Genomic DNA, 26419 nt, shown 5'->3' with positions numbered 1-26419 from the left:
CCTGTTAGCAATGGACCTCAAAACGCAGCAGAATTTCGGAAATCTAGGATGCGCCGTGTCCAGGGTTCAAGGACTGAAAGACCAGTGAAGGAAAGACAGACAAATATTGATAGAAAATGGGACGTCAGGTGTGTCAAGGGTGCGGAAGGAAAATAATTACCGGCCATGGATGCAATTATAGACGAGAACTTATGCACAGGATGGGGTGAACATTGTAACAGTGTTGAATTACGTGGGAGAAAGCGCAGAATTCTGCGGTTAACAAGGAAGCAAGGAATCTGAATGACGTGGGTTTCTAGTGAGACGAATCACAGGAAAAAATAGGCTGGGGCTCCACACAAATAACGTCCCTCTGTAGGAGTTGGAGGGGAAACCGATAAACTCGCAAAGTGACTATGCCAGGTTGTCTATCTAGTAGATGTACAGTATTAAGGGTGAGAGTGTACAAGGAGAAACAGGAGAAATTTTAGCTCTTAATGACAGAGTGGCTGCAGGCACATCTACTCGACGCGAGATAGTTGTCAAAATGAGGGAAATGTGTGAATTACGTGGGGACTAAAGTAGCCCGTGATTTGATGTGGCACGTACCACGAGCGGCACTAAAAGTCAAGAGTCGTTGTTAGGGGTAGAACTCGCTTTTGAAGTAAATGATGCATGTACTATATTGGTGACGTGGTTACTTGTGTCACTGAAAGTAACAAGGGTGGAATATATACTTTTGTTTTATAGAGGGAGGCAAACCATCAACTTTTGACAAGCATGTCAGTACGGCGTGGATGTCGTAAGATGAACAACATTCAGTGTGGCAGGCTGGAGGTCTTTTGTCTTAATCAATAGGGCTTTCGTAATTGATGTGAAAAGAATAAACATTGATTCGCTAGAATGTTTGAAAAATGCAGCGATAATAGTGGTAGTAAAATGGTGCTCAATGAATAGTTTAAAGGATATGCTGGGATACACTATGCAACTTTTGATAAAACGTGAGCAATGGAAGCAGATAAACAAGGTCGCGATGTATAAAACGAATTATTGGACGAGTGATGACTGATGAGAGAGACGGTTGACGGTGTTTCGATTGTTATTGACATTTTTCAAAAAAATTGTTCTAATGGCTCTAAACACTATGGCACTTAATATCTGAGGTCATCAGTCCCCTAGACTTAGAACTACTTAAACCTAACTAACCTATGGACAACACACACATCCATGCCCAAGGCAGGATTCGAACCTGCGACTGTAGCAGCAGCGCGGTTCCGGACTGAAGCGCCTAGAACCGCTCGGCCACAACGGTCAGCTTTGACATTTTTGTCTATTGAGTTCGAGCAGAGGTGATTTTGGATTCTGGGAGCGACACTATCGAAAATATTGCAGTCTGTTTTGAACAAAACAAGAGTAGAGATTAAGTCATTCTTCAGGTTACAAGTATAGAAATAAAGAAGACTACAACGGAACAAAGTAAGACTCTTAAACAAGAAAATTTGTTGGTGTTTACATGTAATAAATTAGAATATAGTATAAGCTATTTTGTAGTGAATGATCCAGTTCGAGGAGTAAGTCTAGGCAGAGATTTCTTGACTAAATACAAAACGTCTATGTACTGTGTGGAGAGATGCCTAGAGTTCAAGAAGGAAAAGAACTGGAGCTATGTAAAGTTTAAAGGCATCCTTTTACGCGGAAAGTATATCACACACATGGAAAAGATCGATGGCAGGTGTGGGGTGAAGAATTTGAAGAAACGTATCAGGAGCAATCTCGACTCTGTTGACAATTTAACGGGGACGCAAAAGGAAGTAGTTTGGGCTACTTAGTAGTTATGAGGATGTTTTCTTCAAGAACCTGATGGAGTGGAGGATATTGAGTACAAATTGGAGGTAGTGCCACACAGTCTGATCTAGATATCTAGTCGCAATGACAGACAGAGTGGCTGAGCGTGCCAGGTTAAATCAAATTCTGGAGTGATATGTCATGCAGCTCTGTAAGCGTGACTGTTGTAATCCCATAGTGATGTTAAAGAAAAGGGATGTGAGTGAGAACCGTTTTGTACGCATATAAACTGCACAGAATCGTAGTTAGACAAAATGATCAACTTTAAAACGTGGAAGAACTCATACAGAACTTCAAAAATGTAAAACTCATGTCCAGTGAAGAACTCATGTCAGGTTTTTGGCAAGTATGGTTGGCGGATGAAAGCATGTGGTTCACTGCATTCCTGTTTGGGGGTTGAATTTATAGTATCGAAGTCGTCCCTATTCATCTCTTATTTTCTATTGACTACGACTATGGCTGCCCTCACGTTTCCATGCAGTCCAACATCTGGCCACTGGCAGTACAAATGCTCCATGTATGTCCCACGTATCTAAATATTGCATGATTCTATCAACCAGCCTCAAGAAAACACACAGTGGGGCACCTTTCTAACTGTCAGGTGCTGATAACCCTGTCTCACGTGAGTAAGAAGCATTTCTGTGTCCTTCACACTGATCACTCAACATCTGACGCTGTTTACGCCCCTTAAATAGCCTACCAGGACAGGTAACCACATAATAATAATGGCGTGTGACGAGGGCCTCCCGTCGGGTAGACCGCTCGCCTGGTGCAAGTCTATCGATTTGACACCACTTCGGCGACTTGCGAGTCGATGGGGATAAAATGATGATGATTAGGACAACACAACACCCAGTCCCTGAGCGAAGAACATCTCCGACCCATCCGGGAATCGAACCCGGGTACTTAGGATTGACAGTCCGTCGCGCTGACCACTTTTTTTAAAATCTTATTTTGTTCGTTTTCGTTCGTTGTATCTGCCCTGGGCGGACGTCGAAAGACACCCGTTTCAGTTCGTTGTTGATCCATTAACTCAGTTTTTTTTTTTATTACAGAGGGCAGCTAGCCCTCTGACCGAACACGCTGAGCTACCGTGGCGGCACCACTCAGCTACCGGGGGCGGACGGTAACCATATGAATAATATTAATGCACTCTGGCGGCAGTTATATCAATCACAGAGAATTGTAACTTTAATAATTTGCTATAATTATATTCCAATTTGCAATTACGGTGAAACTCCAGCTGTGCTATATATTGTTGCCAATGAGAATTTGTCTATATCCTGTAGTTGCACAGATATCATGAATCCTGTACAGGAAGAGACGTGTTATTAAAATCGCAGCGTAATTTTTAGGCATGACATACTATATTGCAGCGCCTGTGTTGGTTCGATGTACTCTACAAAGTCCTTCAGAGACACATGTAGAATAAACGGTGACCTTACGGAAGCTTGTGTCTGTCCGGAGAGCGTGCTCGGATAGCCGAAGCTTCCATTTTGACTTCGGTGGACAAGCGGTGCGGACGGAGCTGTTTATGTCGTCGCCGTGGCGTGTGCTCGCGGTTGTTTACTTCACAGTCCGGAACCGCGCGACTGCTACGGTCGCAGGTTCGAATCCTGCCTCGGGCATGGATGTGTGTGAGGTCCTTAGGTTAGTTAGGTTTAAGTAGTTCTAAGTTCCAGGGGACTGATGACCACAGATGTTAAGTCCCATAGTGCTCAGAGCCATTTGAACCATTTTTTTTTGTTTACTTCACAGCGGTATTCGCGCGTGCTACGATAATGATAGAAAAAATGGTTCAAATGGCTCTGAGCACTATGGGACTCAACTGCTGTGGTCATAAGTCCCCTAGAACCTAGAACTACTTAAACCTAACTAACCTAAGGACAGCACACAACACCCAGCCTAATAATAGAACAGCCAGCTCTTGCCGTAAAGTTAACATTTTAGAATGAATATGCTCGAACAATTTCTACGTGACGAAGTGAAGATCCTTCGTGAAGACATAATTGAAATATACCTGTGCAACGTTAGTAGCATGATTTACGTTAAAATGACAAGTGACGTAGCTTGCGACAAGATCTTGGAACTGCCGAAATATGGCCTCAAATTCTGGCATTCGGGCGGCCACTTCGTCCCAGTAGTTGCTGAACATACCAGCGTGAGAATATGCACTATCAGTATTTTCGAACGTCCGTTCAAAATGCCGGCAGAAAGCGTGATGGCGGCACTGCCCCCTATGGAAAAGTACTCGGACATGTAACAGAGGAATGGGCACACTTATGTATATACCAAGCTTTGAACTAAGTGCAGCAAGTCCACATTGAGCTAAAGAAACATGTCCCTTCCTAGCTCTTCATTGCCAGTTACCGGGCCACAGTCACATAAGAAGAACAACCTAATACCTGTTCTGGATATGGTAAAGAAGGACACGTGTGTAATGAATGCCTCCAACGCAGAATTACGCATTAGCAGACCGTTGAAACTTTTCCCCTTCCGACTATAGCATCCCTTGCATACACCTACGCGATAGAACTGAGACCCGACGCACTCCGTACGCCTGCACAGTAACTCCCACACCATCTTTCAGAACCTGCAGAGACCGAACGAGACGCCGGCCGGTGTGGCCGTGCGGTTCTAGGCGCTTCAGTCTAAAACCGCGTGACCGCTACGGTCGCAGGTACGAATCCTGCCTCGGGCATGGATGTGTGTGATGTCCTTAGGTTAGTTAGGTTTAAGTAGTTCTAAGTTCTAGGGGACTGATAACCACAGATGTTAAGTCCCATAGTGCCCAGAGCCATTTGAACCATTTTGAACCGAACGAGACGAGGCCGACCGTCTACAATAGCGACCAGCAGCGGCCCCAGAGATCCCGATCCCGGATGAAGATCTTGACAAACGTAAAGGTGATATGGCTCTCGATGCTATGGTTGTGCCTACTGCCACCTTTGTTCCTGAACGTCGCTATTCCATCCAGTCGTCCAACTCTGAAACATATCCGCGCAAACAGAGGTCACCAAAACGATGCAAGAAGAGGAAGATAACATCGATGGCAGAGTTGGAGTTGTGCTTCCGGCCTGAAACCGCTACACCCCCATTAGATGATTGCTATAAGGAGGTTACATGCGCAGTTGCCAGTACCAATCTCCATCAAAGGCAGGGCAATTTACTGAGTGACTCTGGAACACAGCAACGCCCTGAAGACCCCAAGGACGATATTTCCCACGCCGACAGCTCTTCCTGCAACCGTGCTGACCAGATCTGCTGCCCCTTTCTGTGGGCTGACGACGTTGTTCCTGAATCCCTACCAGACGAAGAAATACCACAGGCCACCCCAATGAACCCGGTGCAGGTGTACAGAACTGCCACCATCAATTTAAATATCATCGGTTCCTATGTTAAACTTCAACTGTTACGTGCCACGTTACAAGCAGTGGACATTGACATTGCACTGTTCCTAGATCTACGGTCGGAGACTTTTTACGGTTGGTGCTGCAAACGTCACCCCCTGCACCAACGGAGATAGTGTTGCAGCGATTATCACGCCCAACAGTATTGCAGTAGTAGATGTCACTTACTTATAGCCAGCACTAGGCTTAGCACTAACAGTACACGGGATCGGACTAGTGAATGTGTATGCGCCATTCGGCACAGACCAATGACAAGCGTGCTCACAACTTTATTCCGAAATAATCAAACCGCATTTTCTGGGATGATATGAGCACATAATAATCAGGGCATATTTCAACTGTGTTCTCGCGAGGATACACCTCAGTGTGATCCCTGCCGCCGTTGGATAAGCAGCTGCAGCAGCAAGTCGTATACTCCTAGCTCACTCATTTTTACATAGTTTAATTCTTAATTTCTTTGCGTGTTTTTGGTACTTGCATTGTTTAATTCATAAATTTCGGGCGTATTATAGTATTTGAGAGTTGTAGCATCGCGTTTTAGTACCTGAATAGTGTAAAATCGCGTAGTCTCCTTCCACCGCCGAGCAGTGTGTCAGCAGTGCGCAAGTAGCAACATTACTGCATTTACTAGGCAATCTTGTATTTTAATAACCGTTTAAATTTTGTGTCGATTTGTTTGCGCTCTCTGTAGATTAGTTCAGACGTTCTTTGCACAACAGTTTTTAGCATGGATAGGGACTGCAACTGCTGTGTTCGGATGCAGGCTGAGTTGGCATCCCTTCGCTCCCAGCTTCAGGCACTGTTGGCTTCGGTCACACAGCTTGAGGCTGTTGCCAATGGGCATCACTGTGGGGGTCCGGATGGGGGTTTGTCGGGGACGGCCAGCTCGTCCCACGCATCCCCCGATCGGACTACGACTGTGGTTGCCCGGGATACTGCCCGCATTGAGGCTGATCCCTCACCTGTGGTAGAGTGGGAGGTCGTCTCAAGGTGTGGCAGGGGGCGAAAGACATTCCAGAGGGCTGAACGGAAGGCCTCTCCAGTTTGCTGACGAACCGGTTTCAGGCTCTGTCTCAGGCTGATACTGATCTTCGGCCTGACATGGCTGCTTGTCCTGTTCCAGAGGTTGCCCCTCGGTCTGCAAGATCCGGGCGGTCGCAGAAGGTGGGCTTACTGGTAGTTGGGAGCTCCAACGTCAGGCGCGTAATGGGGCCCCTTAGGGATATGGCAGAAAGAGAGGGGAAGAAAACCAATGTGCACTCCGTGTGCATACCGGGGGGAGTCATTCCAGGTGTGGAAAGGATCCTTCCAGATGCCATGAAGGGTACAGGGTGCACCCATCTGCAGGTGGTCGCTCATGTCGCCACCAATGATGTGTGTCGCTATGGATCGGAGGAAATATCTCTGGCTTCCGGCGGCTATCTGATTAGGTGAAGACTGTCAGTCTCGCTAGCGGGATGAAAGCAGAGCTCACCATCTGCAGCATCGTCGACAGGACTGACTGTAGACCTTTGGTACAGAGCCGAGTGGAGGGTCTGAATCAGAGGCTGAGACGGTTCTGCGACCGTGTGTGCTGCAGATTCCTCGACTTGCGCCATAGGGTGGTGGGGTTTCGGGTTCCGCTGGATAAGTCAGGAGACCACTACACGCAACAAGCGGCTACACGGGTAGCAGGGGTTGTGTGGCGTGGGCTGGGCGGTTTTTTAGGTTAGATGGCCTTGGGAAAGTACAGAAAGGGCAACAGCCTCAACGGGTGCGGAGCAAAGTCAGGACATGCGGGGACCAAGCAGCAATCGGTATTGTAATTGTAAACTGTCGAAGCTGCGTTGGAAAAGTACCGGAACTTCAAGCGCTGATAGAAAGCACCGAAGTTGAAATCGTTATAGGTACAGAAAGCTGGCTGAAGCCAGAGATAAATTCTGCCGAAATTTTTACAAAGGTACAGACGGTGTTTAGAAAGGATAGATTGCATGCAACCGGTGGTGGAGGGTTCGTTGCTGTTAGTAGTAGTTTATCCTGTAGTGAAGTAGAAGTGGATAGTTCTTGTGAATTATTATGGGTGGAGGTTACACCCAACAACCGAGCTAGGTTAATAATTGGCTCCTTTTACCGACCTCCCGACTCAGCAGCATTAGTGGCAGAACAACTGAGAGAAAATTTGGAATACATTTCACATAAATTTTCTCAGCATATTATAGTCTTAAGTGGAAATTTCAATTTACCAGATATAGACTGGGACACTCAGATGTTTAGGACGGGTGGTAGGGACAGAGCATTGAGGGACATTATACTGAGTGCACTATCCGAAAATTACCTCGAGCAATTAAACAGAGAACCGACTCGTGGAGATAACATCTTGGACCTACTGATAACAAACAGACCCGAACTTTTCGACTCTGTATGTGCAGAACAGGGAATCAGTGATCATAAGGCCGTTGCAGCATCCCTGAATATGAAAGTTAATAGGAATATAAAAAAGGGAGGATGGTTTATCTCTTTAGCAAGAGTAATAGAAGGCAGATTTCAGATTACCTAACAGATCAAAACGAAAATTTCTGTTCCGACACTGACAATGTTGCGTGTATATGGAAAAAGTTCAAGGCAATCGTAAAATGCGTTTTAGACAGGTACGTGCCGAGTAAAACTGTGAGGGACGGGAAAAACCCACCGTGGTACAACAACAAAGTTAGGAAACTACTGCGAAAGCAAAGAGAGCTTCACTCCAAGTTTAAACGCAGCCAAAACCTCTCCGACAAACAGAAGCTAAACGATGTCAAAGTTAGCGTAAGGAGGGCTATGCGTGAAGCGTTCCGTGAATTCCAAAGTAAAATTCTATGTACCGACTTGACAGAAAATCCTAGGAAGTTCTGGTCTTACGTTAAATCAGTAAGTGGCTCGAAACAGCATGTCCAGACACTCCGGGCTGATGATGGCATTGAAACAGAGGATGACAAGCGTAAAGCTGAAATACTAAACACCTTTTTCCAAAGCTGTTTCACAGAGGAAGACCGCACTGCAGTTCCTTCTCTAAATCCTCGCACAAACGAAAAAATGGCTGACATCGAAATAAGTGTCCAAGGAATTGAAAAGCAACTGGAATCACTCAACAGAGGAAAGTCCACTGGACCTGACGGGATACCAATTCGATTCTACACAGAGTACGCGAAAGAACTTGCCCCCCTTCTAACAGCCGTGTACCGCAAGTCTCTAGTGGAACGGAAGGTTCCAAATGATTGGAAAGGAGCACAGGTAGTCCCAGTCTTCACGAAGGGTCGTCGAGCAGATGCGCAAAACTATAGACCTATATCTCTGACGTCGATCTGTAGTAGAATTTTAGAACATGTTTTTTGCCCGAATATCATGTCGTTTTTGGAAACCCAGAATCTACTATGTAGGAATCAACATGGATTCCGGAAACAGCGATCGTGTGAGACCCAACTCGCTTTATTTGTTCATAAGACCCAGAAAATATTAGATACAGGCTCCCAGGTAGATGCTATTTTTCTTGACTTCCGGAAGGCGTTCGATACAGTTCCGCACTGTCGCCTGATAAACAAAGTAAGAGCCTACGGAATACCAGACCAGCTGTGTGACTGGATTGAAGAGTTTTTAGCAAACAGAACACAGCATGTTGTTCTCAATGGAGAGACGTCTACAGACGTTAAAGTAACTTCTGGCGTGCCACAGGGGAGTGTTATGGGACCATTGCTTTTCACAATATATATAAATGACCTAGTAGATAGTGTCGGAAGTTCCATGCGGCTTTTCGCGGATGATGCTGTAGTATACAGAGAAGTTGCAGCATTAGAAAATTGTAGCGAAATGCAGGAAGATCTGCAGCGAATAGGCACTTGGTGCAGGGAGTGGCAACTGACCCTTAACATAGACAAATGTAATGTATTGTGAATACATAGAAAGAAGGATCCTATATTGTAAGATTATATGATAGCGGAACAAAAACTGATAGCAGTTACTTCTGTAAAATATCTGGGAGTATGCGTGCAGAACGATTTGAAGTGGAAAGATCATATAAAATTAATTGTTGGTAAGGCGGCTACCAGGTTGAGATTCACTGGGAGAGTCCTCAGAAAATGTAGTCCATCAACAAAGGAGGTGGCTTACAAAACACTCGTTCGACCTATACTTGAGTATTGCTCATCAGTGTGGGATCCTACAAGATCGGGTTGACGGAGGAGATAGAGAAGATCCAAAGAAGAGCGGTGCGTTTCGTCACAGGGTTATTTGGTAACCGTGATAGCGTTACGGAGATGTTTAACAAACTCAAGTGGCAGACTCTGCAAGAGAGGCGCTCTGCATCGCGGTGTAGCTTGCGCGCCAGCTTTCGAGAGGCTGCGTTTCTGGATGAAGTATCGAATATATTGCTTCCCCCTACTTATATCTCCCGAGGAGATCACGAACGTAAAATTAGAGAGATTAGAGCGCGCACGGAGGCTTTCAGACAGTCGTTCTTCCCGCGAACCATACGCGACTGGAACAGGAAAGGGAGGTAATGACAGTGGCACGTAAAGTGCCCTCCGCCACACACCGTTGGGTGGCTTGCGGAGTATAAATGTAGATGTAGATGTAGATATAGATGTAGATGGATCGATATCCAAATTTTACGACTTGTTCCGTGTTCCGTTACTCAGCACGTCGACTCAATCTCGTAGACACCATGGAGGCGGTACATGGTGTTCGCCTCTGATATACATACGTCGAGAGTCACTCAGCCAGTCGCTTTGATCACGTCTACGTGACTTCCTCTATCGCTGCGGACTTCCTGAACGAGGAAATATGGCCTTCGATTTTCGCAGACCATAGAGTTTATGTGAGCATTATGAGCCCCCGATCACAAAAAAATGTGACGCAGTTGGGGTCTATGGAAAATTAACGATGGCTACTTACAGGAACTGGAATGTCGCCAAATGGTCTCGACCACATGGGAATCCTGCAAAAATGCGCATCACACAATACTCGTCCATACTACTGTGGTGGGTGCAATATGTAAAAGCCAGACCTACACCACGTGCTGTTCTAGTAAGGAAAGGAACGAATGCCGTGGCACCGAGACACGACAGAATTTTATTACATGATCCTCTGAGACCTTATGGAGCAACCATCATCCCCAGGACGTCAGATCGAGGTTCAACGTGTCAAGACTACGATATTTCTCGTTACGTGTCACCACTTGGAAGACGTAGTTGTACGAAAGCGATGCCGAGACAGCATCACCAAAGAAACGCCCTCAGTGCGTCATGTCGTCGCACAGCTCAGACACAGTGAAAAAACGGTAGTCTCTTCTTTAAATTTTCGTGACAGTCGACGGTCGGTATCATAGACAGACATCGAAATAGCCTTCGGAGCTCACTATCGTCTCTTCTATCGTTAAAAAGACCGTAACGTTTTCAGTGGAACCGCGCGTCCGCTACGGTCGCAGGTTCTAATCCTGCCTCGGGCGTGGATGTGTGTGATGTCCTTAGGTTAGTTAGGTTTAAGTAGTTCTAAGTTATAGGGGGCTGATGACCTCACATGTTAAGTCCCATAGTGCTCAGAGCCATTTGAACCATTTTTGAACCCTAACGTTGAGAAACTGACAGACGTACTACAGACGGTCAATCGTACCCTCTTTAGTAAAAATCTCTAAAATATCACTGATGCGCGCGCCAAGGGGCTCTCAGCCGATTCCCAGGACCAGTTGCAATTTTGTACGACCTTTATGGACTTAATGTCGCTGCGATGGAGGGAAATGTACCAGGAACTAGGCCTACTGTCCCTATCGACGGCGCCACTACCGGAATTTCTGGAACGTCTAATTAGTCCGATACACAAACTCTCTAGAGACATGCGATCTGACAGCTATTGGCCAATAACATTACTCAACTCAGATTTAAAGACTTTTACGCGCCTCCTCGTGATACGTTTCAGACGCACCAGGCTGTGTCGCCTGTGCAGACGTCCTTAGGCGGATATACTAGTATACAATCAATGCTATATGATTATAGAGACGTCACTGCGATTGCAACAGTCTGTTGACTGCAGGGAACCATGATTTCAGTCGATTTCGATCAGTCATTCGATCGCGTGCAGCACACCTTCCTGGGGGGGGCTGATGGAATGGGTGACCACCTCATCTGACTTCGTCTTTTTAAATACGCCTACGTCGTGACGCTTCGTCGAGAGTGATGGTCAATAGACGGATGACGACACCAGTATCGATCGCACGGTCAGTCCGATGGGATTGCCCCCTTTCAAAGATCATGTACGCCATCGTACTTGAACCGCTTCTCTGTGGCCTGCAATAACGTTTCTCAGGGACCACCCTGAGAGGATATACATTCAAATTTGGTGCCTATGCAGACGATCTCGTCTTTATCATGCGCATTAATGAGGAGGTTCAGGAGACAACACGGTCATCGAACAATACGGGAGCAGTGAGAGCAGCCATATTAACGTCGTCAAATCCTGCGTTATGACCACTGGAAGGAGATTCCCTGATGAAAGTGTGGCTCAGTTTAGAACAAGCTAAGTTATAACGTTATTATTTAGCTGATTGTATTGATGTTGGCTTCATTGTCTTCTTTAGAGGCACGATACCATCCACAGGTTGGTCTGGTACCTAGAAAATTGGAAGATGAAAGGACTGTGAAAATCTGATAGCTCTCAAATTGAAGTAAAGTATTTGAACTTTTAAGCATCAGAACTATGAAACATTTCACACACTGTTATGACACAATTTCCACTAACAATTCGATTAATACGTCTGCTTTCTGCAGCCTGAAACAAAGGTTTCACTACCATTCACAACAACGTCCCATCTACTCTGTACACGATGAAGAAAAACAGAACTACTCTACATAGCGAAGAGCTTACATCTTTGTTAGAGACAATTGCTGGTACATATTAGTAGCAAAATTTAATAGAATTGAACTTACAGATGTTATGTTAAAAATTTCAACATTTTTCTAAACACTTGGAATATAAATCATATCATAGCCATTTACTCATCGACGAGTATGAAATGTCTTTAGGTAGCATTATCTGTGGATTCTTTGGTGGCTAAATAGTCCAATTCTGGAGCCACCGATTCTCCCACAGTAATGGCATACACAGTTGCTGTTGACTGAATGGTGTAACAGGTTTGTTCCTCTCAAGAGCACTTCTTGTCTTCTGCCATCTCTCTCCCTATTCTCCTGCAACTGTCTGCTTTTTAAAATTAAGTGTTTCTTGTTGAACAATTTGTAACCGTTTGGATCTATCTAGGGCTGCAGTTTCCAATCATTTGTGTTTATTTTACATTCTGTCATATTTGACTTGAGGACATCTTTACATCTTTTTTTTTTTTTTTGCCCTCCCTAATTACGTTGGTCATTCGGCAATTTGGAGAACATGATTTGCTTAGAGAGATGGGGGTTTGGCATGCAGATGATATGGCCAGCCCACCAAAGTTGGTGTATGACAATTTTTGACTCAATGTTGGTGGGGTTGGTTTCTTCGAAAATGCTGTTGTTTGTTTGCCGATCCTGCCACTTTAGTTTCAGTATTCTCCATAAGCAGTGTTGGTGGTATTTTTCTGAGGACTTTAAGTGACGCCTATGGTTGGTCCAGGTTTCACCTCCATAAAGAAGTGTAGGCACGATAAAGACAATGTAGACTGTAAGCTTAGTTTCAACACTCAAATCATGTTATCAAACACTCTTTACAAAAGACGACCATATACAGTACTTACAGATTTTAGTTGGTGTTGAGTTTCTGCGTCTATGAATTAGCAAAAAAATGGCTTCAGAGGTATGGAAAATACAATCTCTACAGGTGTTCCATCAACTGTGATAACTGGAGGTGCTGCAGTGGAATTTGGATGTGGCTGATAGAGAACTTTCGTTGTGTCTGTATTAAGCACTAGACCAATGGATTTGTATGCCAGACTTAGTGTATTTAGGGTGGTTTGTGGATCCTCCTCTGTGTTTGCTAAGATAATGTTATTAACATCATATTGAAGTTCGATGAAAGTTGTTGTAGATATTTTGCTTTACGATCGGAGTCTTCTAAGGCTGAATAACTTACCCATCAGCCCTATGGGTTATTTCAACACCCGAAGATAGGTTTCCTTAACAACGTGTAGTATGGTCCCCAAAAATATCGATAATAGGCTAGGTAAACTAATACTTCCCTGCCTGACTCCAATGGCAATCTTAAACGTTTCTCCAGGTCCATTGCTGGCAAGGACAGTGGCATTATTGTTGTCATATAGAAGCGGAAGCATTTTGATGTATTTTCCAGGACATCCATTTGATGCCAGAATTATCCAGAGTGCTTCTCGATTAATAGAGTCAAAGGCTTTTACAATGTCTATGAATACCATGTACGGGGGTTGGTACTGTTCTTTAGATTTTTCTTTCATTTGCCTTGCACTGAAAATCATATCCACCGTGTCTCGATCAGGTCTAAAGCTGCACGTGCGCAAAATTCAGTCAGAAAAGACTCCCACAGGAATATTTAACTATCGCTTTACGTTTGTCGCCACGATACGTGAAGCGTATCGCTCCCACTTCGCCTTTACCACACGCAGGTGTGTGGCCCGCCGCTAGACGTGAGCGCCCGCTCTCTCTGTCTCTGTGTCTTAATTGAGTTCCCAAAGTGCTTTTATACGACGTTATCATCCCCACCTTGATTCTACTACGTCACGCGTCTGGCTTCAGCCGACCGCTCCCACGTTAAAGGTAAATTCTTATTTTTCTTGCCGGGTCTCCACTCGTTAATGTACTGTCGCCACTTACTTGCGTCTCGGCCGTGTTCATTCTGACAGGTATTATATTAATTTTCCCTTATTTCTTTCTCCAGTGCACCTGTGCTTTCGTCTCGGCCGTGTTTATTCTGACAGGTATTATATTGATTTTCCCTTATTTCCATTCTGCAGTGCACCTGGGCTTTTGTCTCGGCCGTGTTTATTCTGATACGTATTATATTGATTTTCCCTTATTTCTTTCTGCAGTGCACCTGGGCTTTCTTTTATTAAAGCTAACTGAGTCGTTCCAATGTCATTAGCCACCTGCCCTGTCCGTCTGCAAGCTGCGTTCGCTTTATTACATTACTCATGCCCCTGTCGTTAAAGGGGTAAATCGTTTGTTATTCCGTACATGATATGGCTCTAATTATTTCCTGTTGTCAATAATATGTTTATTTGCTGGGGATTTTATTCGGTATCGTCGTTATACAGTTTTTTTAAGCTTGAAAATGTGGACACCTTACAATATTTCATCCGGGATTCCATCCAGTCCAGGGTTTTTGTCATTCCTCAGTTCGTGGATAGCTTCTTCAGCCTCTTGAAGGGAAGGTAGCATCACTCATATTGTATTGAATGGGTTTTTGTGGTATTTTTGTAAAAACGTCCTTATGCACCTGTGACTCTCTGCTCAGAAGTTCTTCAAAGTGCCCCCTCCTCTGAGAGCCGGTAGGTGTCGAGTCTTTAAAAAGTTGTGCACCATCTTTACATCGAAGGGGGTTCAGGCCTTTTTGGAGGGGCCATACAGCGCTTTTGTGTCAGTGAAGAAGGTTGTGGAGTAGTTGGTTGCTGCTAAATTTTTCATTTCGGTTGATTTTGTAGTCCACCGGTTTCTGAGAGCTGTAGTTTTCCATAAAACATCAGGATTGGCATGGAGATAAGCCTGGTTTTTGTGAACTGAGTTTGGATCATTTTACCAGGCGTCGTAGGCATTTCTTTTCTTTTTTCTAACATGATTTGAATTTCATCATAATTTTCGTCAAACCATTCTCGATGTTTTTTTAAGAGAATCCAGTTGATTCTTGGCAAGCCGAAAGCATGATAGTTTTCAGTATTGACCAGTGTTCTTCGACATTGTCAGAATACTCAGCATGCCACTTTTGCTTCACAGTATTCTGGACCTCTTTATCTTTTAGTCGTTCAATATTTAGCAGATGTTTTGCTTATTTCTTTTGCTTCCAGCGTTTGCGTGGCACTTGTAGTGTCATTACTGAATGGACCATTCGATAATCTGTCCAGCAGTCATCAGCCTGAGCTACATTTCTTGTGATCCTCATATCATGTCGATCTCCTGGCCGCACAGTCACGTAATCTATGAGATGCCAGTGTTTTGATCTTGGGTGTTGCCATGTGGTAATAAACTTATTTTTCTGTCGAGAGAGAGTGTTTGTAATGACGAGATCGTGTTCTGAGCACTTAGTCAGAAGAAGGGTTGCATTGGAGTTACCATTGCCTATAACCTCCTTACCAATGACACCTTTCCATAGGGCATTGCCAACTCTTGCCTTGAAATCACATAGTAGAATAATTTTATCTTATTGTGGTAAGATTCATAAGAATCGGTCTAGTTGGATGCAGAGCTTATCCTTTTTATCATACTTTGTGTCAAGAGTTGGTGCATATGCACTAATTATAGTAGCTTTTTGGTTAAAGTATGTGAGATAAAACTCTGTCTGACTTGTTAATAACAGTTTCGGACATCAAGCTTTTTGGTTGTTCATGAGTTTGAGATGGAGGGTCGTAAGTCTTCCATTTATTCCAGAGAGTAGTTCCTCTAGATCATCGAAAAGCTGATTCCTCTCAGCAAACCCTACCCCATGGATACAAGGCTATTTTCATCTTTCCCTTTCCAGTAGAAAATGCAACGGCCTTGCCACAGTGGATACACCGGTTCCCGTCAGATCACCGAAGTTAAGCGCTGTCGGGCGTGGCCGGCACTTGAATGGGTGACCATTGGGGCCGCCATACGATGTTGCCATTTTTCGGGGTGCACTCAGCCTCGTGATACCACCTGAGGAGCTACTCAACCGAACAGTAACAGCTCCGGTCAAAGTAAACCATTGTAACGACCGGAAGAAAGTGTGCTGACCACACGCCTCTCCTATACGCATCCTCAGCTCAGGATGATAAGGTGGTCGGATGGTCCCGACGGACCACTTGAAGCCTGAAGACGGAGTGCAGTGACTGCTTTCCAGTAGAAAATGTAGACTCCACCTTGTTCTTTTAGTTGACTCTCGCCCGGAAGTCTTGTTGCTCTGAGGGTAGCATTATCGATGTTATATCTTTTTAGTTCACGTGCCGCAATAGCTGTTCTGCGTTTTGGTCGGTTGCTTTTGTCTAATTCAATGAGAGTTCGAACATTCCAGGCAGCAATATTTAAGTTTTGTTTCTTCTTTTTGTTTCGATTGCATATGGTGTGCTCTTTAGATGAGGCCTTCCAGACAAGTAGTTGGTTGGTTAGGCTGATTATGTTTAGGGCACACTTTCCAGCCCCCCTCCCCATGCGGGGTGAGCAGAGTGGGTCCAGAATAGGCCTGCTCAGCCGTAGGTGCAGCACACGAGTTACTCTACAGCCTCCTCGAGTAAAACGGAGATCACACACCTGACACCTACTTACCGGTTTGTCACTAAGAGCTTCCAGATTGCACAGTCCTGCTCCCGTCGTAACTTGCCTATTGCCGCAGGACTTTCTATATTGGACTGGTGGTATAGTCCTCTAATAGACGCCTGTACATGTGTTTTTTAACGTGTAAATGTTCCTGCACAACAACATCAACCACACGGTCCTGACAGCTTTATAATCTTGGCCCAGTGGCATAGTGACTACGACGACTGGAGACACAAAAACTGCTGAGGCTTTTCTGGCTCCTGGACAGGGTGTGGTGGAAGGCAGGAGGGATGGGTAAGGAAAAGAAAGAAAGTCAGGTCGTTATAAGGAACACTTGGTCTGGCTCCTCTGCTGAGATCTGTCTGGCTAGGTTGGACCTGCCAGTAGTTACACTACCGCCGGCATAGCTCCCAGCTTCACTGGAGCACACAAATCCTCCAGCCAGCATGGACCGTGCTACGGTAAGGCAGGGCCTCCTGTGGGAGAGGAATAACTAATTCAGGTTACCTTCCATTCAGAAAGCTGTTGCACTCAGCGACTGTTATATTGACTTCTAAATTATAGATTGCAGCGATCAGTCGTCCTTTTTAAATTTTATTGTGCAGATCTAGATTTCGGTTAGAAGCTAGCCATTCTCAATGTACTATTATTTTCGCTCAATGCATGTAATGCCTATTGGTCGGGCTTCATCCACAGTTCTTTGAGAATGGCTAGCTCCTATCCGAAATCTAGATCTGCGCGATAAAATTTAAAAAGGATGACTGATCGCTGCAATCTATGATCTACAAGAGAATAACTAATTTTTATGGAAACAGTTTTTCCTTTTATAAACGAAGACATCGGCACCCGCTGGTATCGTAGTATTGCTAAAGCGTCACGGATTTGATTATTTTACATATATTATCTGGTCCAGATGCCTCTCCACTATTAAGCGATTGTAGTAGCTTTTCCATTCCGCGATCAGTTATCTCAATATATAATATTTGGCGTTGGTGCAATGACTGAAACGTGGGGCCTTATGAGGATCTTTTGCGGTGAAGTAGTTTCGGAAGATTAAATTCAGTATTTCGGCCTTCTCACTACCATCTTTCGTTTCGATGTCAGTTTGTCGACCGAGTGACTGAACAGATGATTTCAATCCACTTACTGATTTTACGTAAGACTACAACTTCTTAGAATTTTTAGTGATATCGGACGGCAAAATTTTCTTTTCAAAGTAATTGAATGTTTCTCTCATTGCTTTCCTTAGGCTCATTTTTGCTCTGTTCAGCTTTTATTTGATAGCTAGAGTTTGACCTCTCTTAAATCTATGATGAAGCTCTCTTTTTTAACGTAACAACTTCCTAATAGCTGTTCAATTATCCATTTGTGCTCCAGAGCGTTGTCCTCACCACTGAATATTTGATGTCGACTACTCATGTGCTCTGTCACCCTTGCGAACCAAAGATATTTTCCTACCTTTCTTGACAGCTCTTACAATATCCGCTGTCAATGATGCTACCACAGCCTTATGATTACCGATGCCTTACTCTAAGTTAACTGACTTCAAACGTTTCGGTTTTGTTTATTGTGAGGCGCCTTAAGACGTTGCCCTCACGAGTTGGCTCTCTAACTACCTCCTCGAACTAGTTTTCAGTCATTCAGAATAATGTCACACGAATCCTTGTCTCTTGCACCAGTTTTGGTCGCATGATTCTCCCATTCAGGTTGAAGCCTCCAACTATAAGAATAACATGTACTGGAAACTTAATCACGAAATTCTGCAAGTTCACTCTGAATCACTCTGCCACTCCTGGCCTAGCTGGTGTATAAAAGCATCCGATTATCATGTTTCACCCACCTATGATGCTGAACTTTACCCATTATTTAACATTTTTAATCCGTAATTACCTCGAAAGATATTATCGAATTCTTTACTGCAATACATTCGGAGCCACCATTAGCGTGTAGCCTGTGCTTACGATAAATATTCCAATCGGCATTTGGGATTTCGTTGTTATTTATTTACTTCTGTTCCAACTAACTTTCTGTTCCTAATACTATCTGGGCATTATTACCTTTAATAAGCGATACTAATCTTAGGATTTTACCGCGGATGCTACAGCAGTTTACTGAAGTCATTTTAACGTTTTAGTTTCCAAACTGTGAGGATGACCGATCTCTGAGAATAATGTGGCTGTTCTATGTTCGATTTCGGCACGTAGTTCATCACTGTTCACCAGGGGGCGGGGGATTCCTTTAACCTAAAGACCTTCGATGTGAAGGCCCAACGTACTCCTCTATCCTAGTATCCGTTTTCTAAATGTAGTGAACCCCCAAGGGTCCTGCAACCTCCATCCAACTTCGGAAATAGAGGAATTCGTATCCTATATCGTCGCAGAATCCTCTGAGTCTCTGTTTTAAAACTCCCACTCTGTTCCAAATCAGAGGACCCCGATCGACTCTGGATATGATGCTACAAACAGTGATCTTAGCCTGCATTCCACGTGAAATGCTATCTGCCTTCATGAAGTCAGTCAGCTCCCGTAAGGAACCGAGATTGGCCTCAGAACCCAAGCAACAGGCGCCGACGTGAGCCAGGATTTGCAGCCGTACGCATCCAGTACGTTCGACAGTCACCGGCAGAGCCTCATCCACGTCTCCTCCTGGCAAACATACGGAGTGCAAACTGGTGTGATTTCCAAACCTGCTTGTTATTTCCCTGAGGGACTCTCTTCACACCTAATATTGAAGTTCCCAGAGATTAGCATGAGCACTCTCTGCTCTTGTCCGGACTGGACAGGAAAATCGGCCATTATCCCATCAACAGAGGCATCCTGGGCCGACTCAGAGGTGTTATCAGCGGTGGGTAGCACCTCATACCAGTTGATAAGGCTTAAGTATCGGGCCATATGGCTACTTGCCACTTTCGTCCGACAACCAGAGCTGGGCGAAATCACAACTGTCCAACATTCACCCACGATGTTGCGTATCGAAAGATGCAGCTATAAGGGAGTTACGAGGTGATTCCAACGGCACCAAAGACGTCGCAGGTTTCGTCACTGGAGCTCTGAAGTCTTTGTAGTTTTCATCAGTAGTCTGAAACCTGGTGAGCGTGGTCAGCACAGCTTCCTCCAGTTTCCTGACAGCGACCAGTTCCCCTTGTGTCTGCACACTACAAGCAGATTCCCTACCCATGTTGTACTCAGTAAAAAAAAATTCAGAAAATATCAAAAATAATAAGAAAGCAGTTCGGACGAACTGAGAAAGAGCGAACCGACCTCACTAAGATATAAAATTACCCGACTGTGGTGCTACTGAAGTAAGGGCATACACAAAATATAAAGAAGAAGAGTAAACAAACTCTAAAATCCGCTCCGCAGGTTCACAGTCTACACTAAGGTGCCAAAGTCCGCAAGCTCTTAAAAAAAAATTACACTGATGAAAACAGTGCCTAGTAAGTGGATAAAGGAGGGAAAAAACCCACCATGGTTTAATAACGAAATTCGGCAGATGCTTAGGAAGCAGAGGCTGTTGCACTCTCGGTTCAAAAGGGAACACACAAATGACAAACGAAGATTATAAGAGATTCGGGCGTCTGTGAAAAGATCTATGAGCGAAGCATGCAACGACTATGACCGGCACATCTTGGCAAAAGATCTAGCAGAGAACCCTAGGAAATTCTGGTCTTATGTAAAATCTCTAAGTGGTCTGAGGCTCCCATTCAGTCCCTTGTTGGCCAGTCTGGTATGGCAAATGCAAATAGGAAAACGAAAGCCGAATTTTTAAATTTTACATTCAAGAACTCGTTGACACTGGAGAATCGTACAAACATACCGTCATTTGACCATCGGACAGACTCCCGTATGGACGACATAGTAATAAGCATCCCTAGCGTAGGGAAACAACTGAAAGATTCGAAAGTAAATAAATCACCAGGTCCGGATGGAATCCCAGTTCAGTTTTACAAAGAGTACTCTACGGCATTGGCCCCTTACCCAGCTTGCATTTATCGTGAATCCCTTGCCCAGTAGAAAGTCCCAGTCGGTTGGGAAAAGGCGCAGGTGACTCCAGTATATAAGAGGCGTAAAAGAACGGACCCACAGAATTACGGACCAATATCGCTAACTTCTGTTTGCTGCAGAATCCCTGAATATATTCTCAAGTCGAATATAACAAATTTTCTTGATAGTGAGAAATTTATGCCCACGATTCAGCATGGTTTTAGAAAGCTTCGCTCGCACGAAACTCGGCTTGCACTTTTCTCGCATAATATACTGCGAACTACGAATGAAGGGCAACAGGCAGATTCCATATTTCTAGATTTACGGAAAGCATTTGACACGGTGGCCCATTGTAGGTTGCTAACAAAGGTACGAGGATATGGAATAACTTCACAGATACGTGAGTGATTCGAATACTTCTTAAGTAATAGAGCTCCGTATCGTGTCCTCGACGGTGAGTGTTCATCAGAGACAAGGTTATCGTTAGAAGTGCCCCAGGGAAGGACAACTGTTGTTCTCTACATACATAAATGATTTGGCGGACTGGATGGGAAGCAATCTGCGGTTGTTTGCTGATGATGCTTTGGTATACGGCAAGGTATCGAAGTTGAGTGACTGTAAGAAGATACAAGAGGGCTTAGACAAAATTTCCAGTAGGTGTGATGAATGTGGGAACATGTAAGCTAATACGCAGTAGTAGGACGATCAGATCTATAAGTTCGGATACAATATTACTAGTGTCGTGCTTGACACAGTCAAATCGTTTAAATATCTGGGCGTAACTTTGGAAAGCGATATGAGATACAACGAGGATGTGAGAACTGTGGTAGGGAAGGCGAAGGGTCGACTTCGGTTTTTTGAGAGAATTTTAGGAAATAATGGTTCACCTGTAAAGGAAACCGCATTTAGGACGCTGGTGCCACCTACTCTTGAGTACTTCTCGAGCGTTTTACTTCCGTATCGGGTCGGACTGAAAGAAAACATGGAAGCAATTAAGATGAGGGCTGCTATATTTGTTACTGGTAGGTTCGAACAACACGTAAGTGTTCCGGAGATGCTTCAGGAATTCAAATTGGAAGCTCTGGAGGTAAGGCGACGTTCTTATCGAGAAACACTAGAGAAACAATTTAGAGAACTGGCATTTGGCGCTGACTGCCGAACCATTCTACTGCCGCCAACATACACTGCGCGTAAGGACCACGAAGATAAGATGCGAGAAATTAGGGCTCGTGCGGAGGCATATAGACAGTCGTTTTTCCGTCGCTCCATTTGCGAGTGGAACAGGGAAGGAAATGACTAGTTGCGGTATAGGGTACCATCAGCCACGCACTGTAAGGTGGCTTGCGGAGTATCTATGTAGATGTAGATGTAGATTGGGAATTCAGCTCACACGAAAGTTAAAACACAATATTAATACGCAGGGTCTTAGAAAAAGTAAATAAGTACTAGCCAGTCAGATAAAAACGTAGGTAATATTCACTTCTGACAGAATATCCTGAGAAAAATATTATATTAAACGTTTTATATTAACTCAAATTGTTGTTGCTGCTGGCCGGTTCCTCTGTTGAGTCATGATGTGAGCAGCCATCGGGTATGGTTTAGGGTCACCGCTGTTAGCGGTTGAGGGAACTCTGGCGGCACAACGGTACGTCGATGACATTCTGAGGCCTCGTGCACCACCTTTGCAGTTACGCTACCAAAAATACGGTTCGGTAGTTTTGGTACATTACATTACTGATGTAGTAAATGTTAGGTTTGCCGATATGATTGGTAACGTTGGTAAGGAATGAATCATAAAGGAATGTGTGAGAGAGAAACAGGGTGCCGAAGGTTTCTCTTCGTTTTGTTTCGCACATAATTAGAACTCCATATCTTTCAGTGTTAGTCCTTTGAGTACTTTATATCCTTGCAAAACATAAACTGAATTTTATATGTCATAAAATTTAGTTGATCATGTAAATTTCGCAGTTGTATGTAACCAAAGCAGTCACTTTTGATGCAAGCACAAACATTAATAAAATCTGCTTTCATTCTTGTTATTTGTACTGAATAGAACATTCCCCATCATGATGACATGCAAAAGTTTGCCGTTATTACTGATAAGTGAGAAAGTTGTTTACGAATAACAGAAGAATGTTTTATATAAGCTTGACGAAGTACTGACATGATGTTTGATATGTTTTTGTTTTACCTTTTCTTTAGTTTAACCTTTTTTGTTTGCGAATTACGTTTTCTATAATTGTATGATAAATGTGTATAGCTTTTTTATTGTTACCACAAGAACCCTGTGTTTCACATTACAAATCAACAATTTTCGAATGCAACCTTACTTAAATATTGATAATTTCAATTTTGCTATAAATACTGTTAATTTTTAAGTGAAAGACAGGAGGATAAGTATGTAGAACGAAAATGTTCTCTAGGTTACGTGGCCCTTTATATATCCTCACTCAGCATCTAGAAGATTTACCGCTTCTGGTTTCTATGGGAATCTAGTAAGACACTGATAGCATACGACAAATGCTATCAAAATGAGGCGACACCCGATAGGTATGCAACACCTATAACATACAGGTAATGCGGCTGTGATATCACCTGACCAAAGCTGCTAGGAAAACTACTGTAGTCTCCACTTACTTATGATAGAGTACAGTAACCTGCAATAGTTATACAACTCTAGTTAACTCTTATAGAACAGTATCGTGGTCCCATTATTCAGCAGTCAAATGCTCTTCCACAGATGGGACGTGTCTTTATCAACTGCCTACACTCTGGCCACCGAAGTCCCCACACCTACCCCGACAGGACATATGTATTTGAATCTACATTAATACCTGACGGCGTGAAGCAGAGTGTGCTTCTGGTACCACTACCTGATATCCCCGTGCTTGTTACACTCGCGAATGGTGCGTGGGAAGAGTGATTATCGGTAACCCCTACAATACTTTTAATTTTTGTAATTTTTTCACCGTGGTCGTTTAGTGTGATGTATGATGGAGGATCTAATACGCTGTCCGACTCTTTCCGAAAAGTAATCCCTCGAACTTTCAGTTGTAAACTGCTCTGTGATACACTGTGCATCTCTTGCAGCGTCTACCACTGTAGATAGAGAAGATTCAAAGAAGAGCGGCGCGTTTCGTCACAGGGTTATTTAGTAACCGTGATAGCGTTACGGAGATGTTTAACAAACTCAAGTGGCAGACTCTGCAAGAGAGGCGCTCTGCATCGCGGTGTAGCTTGCTCGCCAGGTTTCGAGAGGGTGCGTTTCTGGATGAGGTATCGAATATATTGCTTCCCCCTACTTATACCTCCCGAGGAGATCACGAATGTAAAATTAGAGAGATCAGAACGCGCACAGAGGCTTTCAGACAGTCGTTCTTCCCGCGAACCATACGCGACTGGAACAGGAAAGGGAGGTAATGACAGTGGCACGTAAAGTGCCCTCCGCCACACACCGTTGGGTGGCTTGCGGAGTATAAATGTAGATGTAGATGTAGATGTAGATGTAATTTGTTGAGAATCTCGGCTACGCTCTTGCGTCAACCAAACGATCCCGTGACGAAACGGATCACTTTTTGTTGGGTCTTCTCTGTCTTCTATCAGTGCTACCTAAGAAGGGTCCCAGATTGATGACAGTAGTCAAGAACTGGTCGAACAAGCATCTTGTAAGCAACTTCTTTCTGGAATGAGTTACATTTCCTTAACATTCTCCCTATGAATCTGAGTCTGGCGTCTGCTTTTCCTACTGTTTCTTTTATCCGCTCATTCCACTTAAGGTCACTCTGGATGGCTACTGCTAGACATTTAATTGTATATATTGCTTTACGCAATTTGTCATCAATGGTGTAGGTGTACAGTAGTGGATATCTTTTTCTATATGTCCGCAATATGTTACATTTATTAACGTTGAGGGTCAACTGCCAGGAACTGCACCATTCATCAATCTTCTGTAGATCATTCTTAAAATCGATACTATCTTTTGCGTTGCTACTTTCTCATAGAATACTGCATCATCTGTGAAAGTCTTAAGTAGCTTCCGACGCTTTCTACTAGATCATTTGTATATATTGGAAACAGTAACGGCCACATCTCACTTCCTTGGGGTATCGGGAAATTACCTTTATATCTGTGGATTTTGTTCCGTTAAGAGCGACGTGTTGAGTTCTATCTACAAGGAATTCTTGAATCCAGTAATATGGTCTGATACTCGCTATACGGCAGTGCGGGGCGGTGTCAAGAGCCTTCCTGAAATCAAGAAATACGGTATCAGCCTGAGCGCTGTTGTCTACAGTTTTATGGATCTCAGGAATGAAAACAGCTAGCTGAGTTTCGCAAGGTCTCTGTTAGTGGAACCCATGAATTTTTGTAGAGGAGAAATTGTCATAATTTTTGAGCATAAAACATGTCCCAAAATTCTGCAATAGATTGACTTCAACGCTAGAGGCCTACAATTTTGTTCTTCTGTGCAACGACCCTTCCTCGAAAACAGGAATGTCCTGAGGTTTTATTCCAGTTCCTAGGTTCCCCTTCGCTACTCCATAGAAGTACAATAAACTTCTGGTAGGAGAGGAGCAAGTTCTTGCGCATATTCTAAGTTTTGACTTCCCATGAATGTGTTATGAAACTCTTTGTATATGTAGCGATTTTCTAACATGGCTATTAAAAGATGGTGGATCTTTCCCATCCATTAAGAACTTACTCCGAACATAATTTGCTAAGGCACATTGAATAATTCCTTCAATTTTTTTTTCATTTGTGCTCCACATCTTCGTTCTTAGCAGTGAATACTTGTTGTTGACTACTCCGATACTCTGCAATTTGTATCCTGTTATTCTTGCTAAGCAAAAATATTTACCCACCTTTCTTAATATTACTTATAATACCCGTAGCCATAACTTCTATCACGGCCTTATGATTACTTAAACCTTCCTCTACGTTAACTGATTCGTTAAGTTCAGAGTCTTTTCCTAGCTAGGAGGTCTAAGAAGTTTGGATCTGGAGGTGATCCTCTAATTATCTGCTCGAAGTAATTTTCGGACAAGACATTCAGAGTAATTTCACTCGAATTCCTGTGTCTGGCACCAGTTTTTAAAGCATGACTCTTCCAGTCTATACCTGAAAAGTTGAAGTCGCTTCATATTACAATGTCATGACCAGGAAAGTTATTAACAAAATTCGGCAAGTTCTCTCTGGAGCACTCCACCATTACAGTTCGTGACGCAGGCGACCTGCAGAAGCATCTGATTACCATTTTGGCCTATTTTGATGCTTAGCTTGGCACAGATTAATTCACATTCGGAAGCCGTAATAACCTCGATAGATATTACGGAATTATTTGCTGCAATAAATACGCCGCCACCATTGGCAACTAAGGACCAACTCGGCGCCAGCACCAATATCATCCTATTAAGGCTACGTGACAACAGTTGTGGACCAACTTACCTCAGAGGAGCGTACAGCGACTTTGACTCCCTTCCCAACAGAATCAGCGCATGCATCCAGGCGAGAGGGCGTGCTCCGTCAGACTGACAGGTGGGCTCAGACTGCTAAGTTCTTTGTAAATTTCACTCTATTTTGTGATCCATGAAATAGCATCACATACCCTCTCAACCAGTACTGTTTCTTTTTGTTTTATCCTTCTCTTCTGTCTACTTATATCTTTTGGTTAGGCAGCGTACTTATAGCAGTAGATTTGTCTTAGAAATTTATAAAACTGTACACCAAGCGGAGGAGTGATCGGCAGAATTCCTATCTTGAAACTGGAGAAAGTTTAGGGCAGAGCATTGTACCTAGAGGAATGTGTATCTAGGAACAC

The sequence above is a fragment of the Schistocerca cancellata genome, chromosome 4, assembly GCF_023864275.1.
Source record: "Schistocerca cancellata isolate TAMUIC-IGC-003103 chromosome 4, iqSchCanc2.1, whole genome shotgun sequence".
In the NCBI taxonomy this organism is placed as follows: Eukaryota; Metazoa; Arthropoda; class Insecta; order Orthoptera; family Acrididae; genus Schistocerca; species Schistocerca cancellata.
The sequence above is the reverse complement of the archived record's forward strand: the minus strand, read 5'-3'. Positions refer to the sequence as shown.